This window comes from Myotis nattereri, assembly GCF_964212035.1.
Source record: "Myotis nattereri genome assembly, chromosome: 3".
Lineage (NCBI taxonomy): Eukaryota > Metazoa > Chordata > Mammalia > Chiroptera > Vespertilionidae > Myotis > Myotis nattereri.
This window is the reverse complement of record NC_138077.1, coordinates 355,117-367,533: the sequence shown is the minus strand read 5'-3', so window position 1 is coordinate 367,533 and position 12,417 is coordinate 355,117. Positions and strand designations below refer to the sequence as shown.

Sequence of the window (12,417 nt, the reverse complement as noted above, 5' to 3'; positions counted from 1 at the left end):
TGTGGGTGTCCTGTGAGGGAGGAGCTGTGAGGCCGGGGCCCACCCCCCCGAACCTGAGGGAACCTCTGCACTCACCAACAGAGCCCCTCACACAGTGCAACTGCGTGTCTGCTTTTGGTGGAACTGTTCATTACACCACGAGCTAATTCTCTGAGAAGACCAATAAAATGGACAAACTTCAGCACAGTCTCACCAAGACAAGACGAAAAGAAAGTGAATGAACAGCATTCCCATTTTCATACAAAACATACTGCAATGACTCTTCTCTTTTTCTTTTTGAAATGACTTTTCTCTTAGAATAAAATGTCCTGACCTTTCCGAGACCCTGCTACCTACAATAAAATCTCTGCTCCCTTTGGTGAATTCCCAAAAAGAGCCGTTTATATTCACTGCATCCCCACTTCCGTCTTCCTGACATCATGAGCCCACAACATCAGGCTTTTCCCTCCACGCCAGGAAAACCACTCGGAGGCTCGATGGCCTCCCCTCCGCCAATGGCAAACCACCAGTTTCTCTCCCAGCATCCAGCAGGAGTCCAGATGAGTCATCCCCTCCCTGCATCCTTCCTTCACTTGGCTTCCGGGGTACCACAGTCCCAACATGCCATCGTACTGGCACCACCTACCAACTTTCTTTGATGGATCCTCCTCCTCCCCCAAACCTCGAAATGCTGGAGAGCCCAGGGCTTAATCCTTAAATTTCTCCTCTTTTTCTTTTTTTTAATCCTCACCTGAAGGGTATGTGTATTGATTTAAGAAAGAGAGTGAGACAGAGAAACATCATGTGAAAGAGAAACATCAATTGGTTGCCTCCTGTACACAGCCTGACCATAATTAAACCTGCAACCTAGGCATGTGCCCTGACAGGGAATCGAACCCGCCACCTCTCGGTGCACAGGACCACGTCCAACCAAGCAAGCCATCTGCCAGGGCTCTCCTCCCCTTTGCACACACTCCCTGGGTGAACTCACCCAGACCCACAGGAACATGCTCACTCCTGGGCTGCAGTACCCTCTCATCTACATTTGGTCCAACCAGGATTTCACGTAACCAATTGCACTCCCATTACTACTTGTGTATCTCAAAGTCACCTCAGAGTTAACATATCCATAAACCTTGGTTCCTCCACCTTTAGTCAGGATACATACCAAAATAGTAACAATGGTTACACCTAGGCAATTTTTGTTTATTTCTGCATTTAAATGCTTAACCATAAACACCCATTACTTTGTAATCAGAAAAATGTTAAAAATAAGCAGTAACTATAAACAAAAAAGGTGCCTTCATTAAAAATGCAGTTCACATTTATTTTTATTGTTCTGAATACTCTCAAGTGAATTACTATTTCCTCCCATTATCAGTAGATACTGGCTTGTCACTAGGTAGAAAAATCATGGGTGCCTCTAAAATACAGCAGCCTCCACTGGTATCTTCACAGTAATCACAAAAGAAAATTAAATTGTACAGCAAGCTAAAATAGGATGGTGATCTGACTTGGAAAAAGAGAACCCTGTTAAAGGAAAAGAAGGAGAAAGACCATCGAGTCAGGTGTAGCCCTAGGAACAAGGGCAGGTGCGCACCATGAATAAGTAGGTAGCGCCCACCCTCATCTCACAAAGTCCTTTGAAGACAATAAAGTGCTAGACAAATACAAAGAGTTTTGAAATGCAAGAGAAAACCAAGTTTAGGTCGTGTTAGCACTATCAACAGGACAGCGTGGGAACGAGCAGGAGTACGTGGATACAACTAAGGCTTTGCCGGTATGTCCAACTGCAACCTTCCATAAAACACTGACTCCACACTCAGGTCCCCTAAGAAAGCACCACCACTTACTCTGAGGAATGGACGGTTTGGCACATTTCATAGCACAAGCTTGGCACTAGATCAACATTTTATCACTACTACTGCCATTATTAAGCAAGTGATGAAAATAAAACTTCATTTTATGCCCTGGCTGGTGTGGCTCAGTTGGTTGAGTGTCGTTCCATGCACCAAAAGGTGGCAGGTTTGATTCCTGATCAGGGTGCATGTGAAAGGGAGGCAATCATTGTTCCTCTCTCACATCAATGTTTCTCTCCCCCCCTATTCCCCTCTCCCTTCTTGTCTCTAAAATTAATAAAAACTTTATTTTTTAAAAAAAGAAAATTGCATTTTAAAAGGCTCTATAAACCCAAGAATTGTTACAAAATGCAGAGCTTCCTAAACTTCTTGTATTATAAAAAGCTAATATGCAAATCGACCAAATGACCAAACGACCAGTGCTATGAGGTGCACAGACCACCAGGGGGAAGACGCTCAATGCAGGAGATACCCTCTGGTGGTCAGTGCACTCCCACAGGGTGAGCACCGCTCAGCCAGAAGTTGGGCTCACAGCTGGCAAGCACAGCAGCGGTGGAGGGAGCCTCGCCCTCCCCCATGGCAGCACGAAGGATGTCCAACTGCCAGTCAGACATCCCCCAAGGGCTCCCGGACTGCAAGAGGGTGCAGGCCAGGCTGAGGGGGATACCACACACACACACACACACCCCGCCGCAGTGCACGAATTCTGTGCACTGGGCCTCTAGTTTTAAAATAAAAATTTAAAGATCTCAACAAGGTAAAAAGAAAACTTTAAAGCTCCACAATTCTGCTCATGATAAATTCTAATTTCACAAGGCTAAAAATTTTCTAGTTAAAAGAGCACATTCAACCAGTCTGACCCACTTCCCCACTTGTTACAGATGAAGAAAGTGAAGCCTTGAAGGGTCAGTAACTTCAAGGTTGAAAAGGTCTCCTGGCCCCAGTCCACATATTACATTTCAAGTATGTTCCATAATCTCTGTGTTGTGTGATTTGTTGGGGGGGGGGGGGGGGGGAGATAAAAGTAAAGAGAGGTAGAAGAACAAGGAATAAGATGGAAATGCCTCAAGTATCCTCATTTCTGTTAAGCAGATTAAAATGGCATTTAAGAAATACCAAATTTCCCCTTATTACTCAATATCTGGTTAACTAATTTGTTATTAACACTTCTCGGGTTACATAAACAATCTCACATAGTGTTAAGAGGAACCTGACACTGTACTATGCTGAACTTATATCAAATTCTATAGTTATACCCATCTACATAGGGAAAATTCGAGGAAAGTATGCTCGATATTTCACTAAAAGTTACTTTCAATCCAGAGCATTAGTGTCCATGCCCTACATTTAAATTAAAATATTAAAGATTCTTCATATATCCTTTTGTTTTCAAACTGTAAAAATTATAACCATAATCCAAATTATTTATTTCTGATTGCCCAGAGAAAGTGGAAGCCCTAGAACAGAATCTGACACATATGCAAAGTAACTGAAAACACCCTTCAAATGCCCAACCATTCCTTACACACACCTCGCTCCAATTCATAATAAATTTGAGTCACAAAAAAAGGATGAAGAGTAAAAAAAGTTCACATAAAGCTAGGAAAGAGTGTGGAACAGAGTCACCCCCACAGCCCTCCAAAGGAACCAATCCTACCAAGACCTTGATTTGGTACCTCTGGCCTCCCGAATTTACACAGACAATAAATTCCTACTGTTTCAGCCACTCAAAAAAAAAAAAAATTAAATAACATTTTAATTAAATAAGGCAGCAGTTACAGTAAGCAATTAGAACACTGCATGAATCACAGAATTGAAACGTTTTTATTTAGGTAGAAGTATTGTTTTAAAAAACCTAACCCAGAAGTCCATGACAGTACCACAGAGCTACAGTATCTCAACATCCGCAGCTAAACCTAAAATGCTAAAATCCAGTTCCTTTATTTATGGTAACTTGGGAGTCAAACTGCCATCTCCAAAACGCAGACTTTTCAGCTAAGCTCTCAATGGCTACTTTCCAAAATATAATCATCCCAAGATTTAGTCAAATAATAATGCGAGGTCTGTTAAAAGGAAAAGGTGAAATATTCCTTGGTTCAGACATTATTTGAGGAACAACTGAATAGATAAATACTGTCTTTTTACTTGAGACAAAAAATATTTTGGCCATATTACAAGTCTTTTCTATGACTTGTGTTCCACAGAATCCTCCCCATCCAGTCAATGAACCCAGCACTCTATTCAGGTGAGAGCCACAGCCATCGCAGGGGGCATGCTCACAGGTTAAGAGCGCGCGGTTCACCTGGTATACACACAATGAGAGGTGGCAAGACAGCATCTATTCTCCTTACCCTGAAAGCATTCAGAGAAGGCAAAGAACTTTAGGATGGCTTAGAGTACTGAAAGAATTACATTCTGTCCATATGTAATTGCTTGGATAGAAAGAGCATTTTTAATTTTTAAACAATCCTATACAATAAAGAGGTGATATGCAAATCGACCATCACTCCAACACACAAGATAGCCGCCCCCATGTGGACACAAGATGGCCAGCAGGGGAAGGCAGTTGGGAGGGACCAGGCCTACAAGGGAGGGCAGTAAGGGGCAATCGGGCCAGCAGGGGAGCAGTTAGGCATCGATCAGGCTGGCATGGGAGTGGTTAGGGGCGATCAGGCTGGCAGGCAGAAGCGGTTAGGGGCAATCAGGCAGGAAAGTGGTTGGAGCCAGCAGTCCCAGATTGTGAGAGGGATGTCTGACTGCCCCCGGTGGGATCAGGCCTAAACGGGCAGTCGGACATCCCTCAAAGGGTCCCAGATTGGAGAGGGTGCAGGCTGGGCTGAGGGACACACACACACACACACACACACACACACACACGCATGAATTTTGTGCACCAGGCCTCAAGTTTTTAAATAAAACATTTGATTGATGTGATTGTAAAAGTATTACTTGGTCATTGTAGAAAATGTGATCAGGTAGAAGGGAGAAAGTCACCTAAAGTTCCTAATCTAAAGGCAAGCACACGTTCTCTGCACTGGGCAGCATGTGTGGGGGCAGCGGTGGGCCAGCAGCAGGCAGGGAAAACCACTGGCCCAGCACTGCTCACCCTCGTCCTAGCCCCGCCCTGACTGTGCTCACAAACCCACTCTCCACCTGAGGCATGAGTTTCTGGGGAAGACTCCTGTCCCAGCTCAAATCGCAATCCATTCCAGGCAGTCCCAGTGGTGCCTGGCCCCTGGGACTCGGCTCCTGGCTGATGTGCAGTGTTGGCCCAGGAACCTCCGAGAGGAGGGGCCAGGATGCATCTACTACGAGGCTTCTGGCATAGGTTTCACACGGATAAAAAGACAGGACAGCCCAGGAAAAAGAGTTTTCTTCCAAGAAACTTAGTCATAGTTATTGCTGACACCTGAACGTGGGGCCGACATCTTGCAATCACAAGACAAATCTACATCTTCAACCTCTTCCCACTGACCTTATTTTTAAATACATACACCAACACACAACCATTCTGACCCAACCTCCCCCTACTAACCATCTCTCTATTCTTCTTCATTGCTAAGCTTCTCAAAGGAGTTGTCAAAACAAGCTGTTTCCTCACGAACCTATTCATTCATCACTGACATTCCTACTGCTTTCCTGGTTTCCCAAAAACTAGGTTTCCCACCTCCTGAGGTTGCAAGGCACACTTCACAGGCTGCCCTTGCTCAAGTAACAGGCTACCTATCGGCTTGCTTGTCTACTGGACTAGGACTTTCCAAAAGTCCAGGATTGCCAGTATCTGCCAAAGTTCCTGGCAAATTTGCTTCCTAAAGCAGATACTGGCAATCCATATAGCAAATGTAAACCGGACAGCAAGCATGTAAGCACATCACCAACGTTGAAACAAAGTTAGCAACCCCACTATCGCACACACCACAGCTGGACGTGCTTGTGTGCCAGGCTGAGGCGGGCAGTGGCACAAAGAGGAGACAGAAGTGCCTTCACCTTAAAGATGACTCTTCTTTACTTTCCAGGATTAAGGAGCTGCTCCAAGTCCCCTCAGCAGGGGGGAGGGCCTCCCACACTGAGGGTGTGGGGCAATGGCAGGGAGGGGCTGGTGTCCGGCCTGCCCCACAGAGGAGGTGGTCCAGGCTCCTGAGGTCAGAAACAGACAAGCAGCTAGGCCAATGGCAACAGGCATGCCCTCAGGGACAAAACACCTTTTCAAAACAAAAAGAACTATATCTGGAGTTTTAATAGTATCTGTGACAGTCCTTTACCTCCAAGAGCCAATAAGTAGGCAAAACGACAGGAACTACAGCTCATCCCTAACTGGCATTTACTTTGGGTTCTCCGGGTGACAGGCGGGAATGAAGGTTTGCAACCCTCGTCATCCGGGAAAAATGCTTTTCTACTTCAAGTCTTTGCTAATTGGGGAAAGGTGATTAAAAGGGCCATTGGCTTTTTTTTTTACCTCTCTTTCTAATTTAAGTGAAAAATTCTGTCTTGAGGAGAGCCCTGAGCCATTCTTGGAACACTGCCCAGAAACACCGAGTAAATAAGTAGACGTTAGGAATGTTGAGAATGAGAAGTGGGCTAGGCCAAGATTTGATAGGCACTTGGCATTTTTAAAATACACTTAAGTGCAAAATACACACTAATGAAATTACGATCTTACCAAAAAAAGACTTACTACAGAATGACAATCAAAAGTTACAACCTAACAAATGTATTGAAAGAGTAATAGATCGTTTAAAGCTACACTTTCTAACAAATTCTCCATGGAGATGGATGATTCGGAGAATTCCTTCGCTACTTTTCCTGGCTCTCAGAGCAGGTGGCCCATTTCAGAGGAGGAGCACGGCATAAGGACATGAGGACACCAGGGGTCTCCCCTTCCTAAGTTCACCTCCTTAAGCCAAAGCATCTATGCTGGGACCCGAGAGGATGAAGGCAAGTCAGTGAAAAGAAGAATCCATGAGAGAAAGGAGAGGGGGCAAGGCATTTCCCTTACCAAACTAGTCAGTCTACAACCTCGGAGGTGGACACTGAAGAAAGTACCCCTATATGGAACACTTTTGAGTGTAATTCCACTGTAATGGGGGATAGGGAAGTAAAGCTGTCCACTATAACGGATCCAATCTAAGAAATGACAAACAAAAAAGTGAAAATAACTTTACCAGATAGAAGCTGGGAATAATTTTATTACAAAAGTATTCTTTTGAATAATGAGTTTTCAAGGAAATTAAGAAAATGATGTAAAGTTATTCTTTAAGGGAACATGATTTGCACAGCTTCCGCTGCAGTCAGGTAACACTTTGTAAACTGGCCAGACCTGAGAGAGGAGCCAGCAGCCCCCCAACTCTGCCGCACGCCCACTGCCATCCTACCCAGTCAGTAACAAGGTGCTGGCAGCACGAGGTCTTTGGTCCTTTTGTTTACTTAGGGGCAACTTTTATTATCCTACTAGAGGCCGGGTGCACAACATTCGTGCACTGGGTGAAGGGGGTACCTCAGCCCGGCCTGCACCCTCTCGCAGCAGTTCGGAAGCCCTTGGGGAATGTCCGACGACAGCTTCGGCCCCTCCCTGCCTAAGCCGGAAGTAGGACATCCTTAGTGCTAACACAGAGGCGGGAGAGGCTCCCGCCACCACCACAGCGCTCACCAGCCATCAACCTAGCTTCTGGCTGAGCGGCACTCCCCCTGTGGGAGCACACAGGCCACCAGGGGGCAGCTCCTGCATTGAGCGCCTGCCCCCTGGTGGTCAGTGCACCTCATAGCGACCAGTCATTCCACGGTTCAGTCAATTTGCATATTGCCCTTTTATTATATAGGAGGATTCATGTTCTCTAAACTATCCCTGATTTTGTACAAAACAAGGGCCAGTTCTAGAGGAATAATAATAGTAAAGAAAAACTATTACATGCATCAGAGGTTTAACACCTAGACAATCCAAATGATATTTGGTTCAATTCAATTCCAGATCAATTACAGGCAAAGAAAAAAAAAGCCACAAGGCAAATTTTCTTTCTATCTCAGGAGATGAACCAAAAGAATGATTTAAGTCCAGCTGCTTCCTCAATATTTACACCAATGATGAAAACAGAAAGCAGAATTCTAAATGATTAAGAGTTTCAACTCGGTAACCATTTAACACAGCTTAATAGATACAACAAATAATGGTCTCACTTTTAAAAATGCCCAAATTTCAAAACCACAGAACTAAAATGAATCCATATTGTACAACCAGCACAGAAACCAACAGTTTTCTGAACAAACCCAGCCAAGGCACCCCAACACTCCACAGGAGATCAACCAGAAAACATCTCCCCAACCTTTCTCAGTGACGAACAGGTGCAGGAAGCCCTATCTATCTAAACCGACCAGTGTGTGGCATGGGTAATTCTTCTATATTAGCATAGGCATGTCACGGAAAGAACATAGAACACTCAGAAGTAACTGGCAGGTAAACTTACGTTCCAAATGTTCCCAACAAACTGCCCAGGAAAGAGAATCAAGAAATGAGTTCTGTCCTATGCGACTGAGCGGGAGGGAGTGGACAGGCTACTGAATCTGCCAACCACAACGTCCTTAACCTCAACGTGGAGAACAGACCAGATGCAGATCAAAGTGCCTCTATTTCCTCAACAGCCAATTCCAAGTCGCTGGCCAGAGCTGCCTGGAGCACCTCACGCAGCTGCTGGACTCCTGGCCCTGGGCAGTGGGGGTCTGACCTACCAGCACGCTCCCAGGAGCTGGTTCTCCAGCAGCAGAGACTGGGGCTCACCCACGTGCTCGCCTCCACCTCCCTCCTCATCTGTGGCTGTAACTCGCACGAGGAGGCTGCCAAGCCTGGCTGTGCAACCAGGCACTTCCCTGATTTTGAAGACAGATAACAACACCTAACATGTATGGATACTCAACCACTTCACACATGTTCACGCATTTAATTTGCAAACTATCTGTGCTATAGATTGCATTACCATCATCCCCATTTGACAGATGGGAAATGGAGGCACAACTAAATGCAGTAACTTCCCAAGGCTCCAAAGCCGGTAACAGACCTCTGGCAGGCTGGCTCCAGACCCATTCTTAACCCCTGAGCTTCCTGCATTTCTGCCCAGGGTACAGGCAAGCCCAACCAGTTCTGTTAATGCTAAGCACTGAGAAGGCCCCAAGCCCAGGTTTCATGCAGGTGAAAGTCTATATTTTATCTGCAGTCCTGAAATATTTACTCTCCAAAGGTCGTGGATTTGGCAAATACTGCTCAAATTATCGTACCTTGGGCCCCAGTAGATTACCTTATGTGGCATATGTTTTTAATCAAAATAATTTCATAAATCATCAATTCCACCACATAAAATACACCCTCCACTTAGTAGGACCCTCAGGAAATGCAAGTTTGAGAGCTGAAGCAGCTCTCCCTTCACAGAGCGTCAGTCGAGTGGTAAGTACTCTTCACCCCAGCAGGCCGGCCAGGTCCATTTTCTGAGTCGAGCACTTTTTCCTAAGGAGGGAAATGCCACTTGCCAAGCGACCTGCTAAATATGTGGTCTTATTAATCACTGTTAAAGGAGTGCGCACGTGGCCCCACAAATGCAGATTTACAAGGCGTCACAGGTACAGAGTCATCTTTTTAAATTTTTATCTAAATCGCACTCCAATGCATAGATTATCTTCAGGTGATCCCACCGGATCCTTTCACATGTGACCACACTGCAGGTCACACACATGAAACCACCCTGGCTTGTCTCCAATTCAAGCCTCGTGGTATCCAATGTAACGGGCAGGTCTGTCTTTTTTTATTTCCTTTCCCCCATGTCAACAATGCAGTAAGAAACTTACACTCAAGCTTCTAATCTTTAAAATATAAAAAGAACAGAACTGCATTGGAAATAAAAATTAAATGAATATGAGGAACATTTTGAAAGAATCAGGAAGTCAGGTGTGTGGTGTTTTTAAAGTAAGTCCTCCAGTTGGTGAATGTTTTGGTTCACAGTAAACCCTTCGTGTCCCCAAAGGAAAAGGCGGGCCGAGCACCCACACTCTATGCATGTGCTTCTGTTCATCCGTACCCTGAAGTTAATCTTTCTTATCCTACAGAAAAGCATAATTTTAATGTCAAAGTTTTCCCATTTTCTTCCAAATGAATCATTCTGCACCTCACCTTGGACACCAAAAACAAAAGATCATGATTTCTAATCTCCTCTTGTCCCAAACCTGGAACAACAAGTAAAGGGCTGTCGTCGTCTCCAATACAAACGTGTTCAGTGAACCGCCACCAAAGGCTTAGTCACGCTCTGTCTGGACCAGGTCAGGGCCGGGGCCGCCTCGTTCCAGTTCCTCAACCTGGTCGGCCGGGGCCGGGGCCGGGGCCGGGGGCGGGGGCGGGGGCCGGGGGCCGGGGGCCGGGGCCGGGGCCGGGGCCGGGGCCGGGGCCGGGGCCGGGGGCCGGGGGCCGGGGCCGGGGGCGGGGGCCGGGGCCGGGGGCCGGGGACCGGATCCCTCCTCGTTCCAGTTCCTCAACCTGGTCGGCCGGGGCCGGGGCCGGGGCCGGGGGCGGGGGCCGGGGGCCGGGGGCCGGGGCCGGGGCCGGGGCCGGGGCCGGGGCCGGGGGCCGGGGGCCGGGGCCGGGGGCGGGGGCCGGGGACCGGATCCCTCCTCGTTCCAGTTCCTCAACCTGGTCGGCCGGGGCCGGGGGCCGGGGCCGGGGCCGGGGCCGGGGCCGGGGGCCGGGGGCCGGGGGCCGGGGGCCGGGGGCCGGGGGCCGGGGTTCGGATCCCGCCTCGTTCCAGTTCCTCAACCTGGTCGGCCGGGGCCGGGGCCGGGGGCCGGGGGCGGGGGCCGGGGGCCGGGGGCCGGGGGCCGGGGGCCGGGGGCCGGATCCCTCCTCGTTCCAGTTCCTAAACCTGGTCGCCTGCGAAGACGCCCGCGCGGCTGAGAGAAGGCGCGGGTTAGGGCCCGCCGCCCCGCACGGCCCCGCACGGCCCGCACCCCAGGAGAAGTCCTGCTCATCAACGAACCTTTCGGAAGAACACAAGTTCGCTGTTTGAAGCGCCGAAGCCGCACAACAAAACCACAAAGGGAAACAACTAGGTCCCTGCGCGGAGACCAGGCGGTGCCGCACGGCTGTCGGGTGGCCCCGCTGCCCACGGGCCCTCGGCGGGACGCCTGGTGCCGGGGCCGGGGCTGCTGTGGCTGCACCGCTTCGCCCGCTGACCCGCCCGGCACCCCGGCCCGGTCCGGCGGCCCGCACCCCTCCGAGGGGCGGCACGTGACGAGCGCCCGCAGCAGCTGCTCCCCGTTCCCTCCGGGCTGGGACCCATGACTCAGCGGCCCGGCTGTGCCAGGACCCGGCCCACCTGGTTCCCCTCCGGCCCCGCGCCCGGCGGCCCCGGCTCAGTCCCCGCGGCCCCCGCTCAGGCTCAGCCCCAGCGCTCGCTCCGCCCGAGGGCCCGGACGGAAGGCGCCCCCGGGTCGGCGCGGCACCGGCCCCTCTGCGGGGCCGGCGTCCCTGACGCAGCCCGTCCCAGCACCGCGCCCGTCCCCGTCCCCGCCGCCCCTCGGCCCGCGCTCCCCTCCCCGCGGCCCGCGCCCCCGCCGCCGCACCACCCGGCCGAGCCCTCCCGGAGACCCGCGCGTGCCCCGGGGTCGGCGGTGCCGGAGGAGCAGGAGGACCGCGCGGAGCCGGGCGGGCTGGGGCGGGACCAGGGACCGGCGGGCGGGCTGGGCAGAGGCCCCCGGACCGCGGCCCGGCACGTACCCCCACCCGCCCGGGGCAGGACGGCACGGCTTGTCCACAGGGCCGGCGGGTCCCCCTTCCGGCGGACGCGGCCACTTCCAGGAACCGGGCCGCCGCCGCCCCCGCCCCGCCCCGCAGGCAGCCGCCCGCACAGGCCCGCAGCCCGCACCGCGGACGCCGGAACCCTCCGGGGAAGAGCGTGGGGCGACCAAGCCACTCACCGGAGCCGAGACACGGCGCGGCCCGACTGACGGCAGCGAGAGGGCCGGACGGACGGACAGACGGCGGACGGGCAGCGGTCAGGTGACTCACCGCCTCCCCGCGGCCGGCCGCTCGCTCCTCTCCTTTCTCCTCAGCAGCCGCCACCGCCTCCGGGCGCCGAGGCCACGCCCCCCTCGAGGTCCCGCCCCCTTAGCCCTCCTCGCGATACCCAGCCCGCCCTTCCCGGGACGCCGTGGCCCCGTCCCCAGGCCCGCCTCGCGATGTTTCGCACCGCCCTCGCTGGAGGCCACGCCTTCCGTGGAGGCCCCGCCCCCATGCCCGCCTCGCTATGTTTCGCACCGCCCTCGCTGGAGGCCACGCCTTCCGTGGAGGCCCCGCCCCCATGCCCGCCTCGCTATGTTTCGCACCACCCTCGCTGGAGGCCCCGCCTTCCGTGGAGGCCCCGCCCCCAGGCCCGCCTCGCGAGGCCCCGCCCCGCAGCCCGGGAGTCCCGAGTCCCGCGCGGCTGAAGGTGCTCCGATGCTGAGTCCGCGCCGCCTGAAGCCCCCGCTGGGAGCGCGGCGGGGGCGCGCGGGCAGGGGAGGGGTGGGGCTCGGGAGGCGGCGACGGGCTGCGCTCGGCCAGGTGTTGGGG

At 51.7% G+C, this 12,417-nt stretch overlaps 1 protein-coding gene across 1 annotated transcript in view; it reads right to left on the bottom strand.

The window, feature by feature from the left end:
• The window catches only part of BACH1 (BTB domain and CNC homolog 1), a 33,998-nt gene extending 22,119 nt beyond the window's left edge, over positions 1 to 11,879 (bottom strand). The window contains exon 1 of the mRNA XM_081085310.1: positions 11,784 to 11,879. The gene's annotated coding sequence lies outside the window, so the exon portion shown is untranslated. The remainder of the gene's footprint in view (positions 1 to 11,783) is intronic.
• Between the last annotated feature and the right edge of the window lie 538 nt (positions 11,880 to 12,417).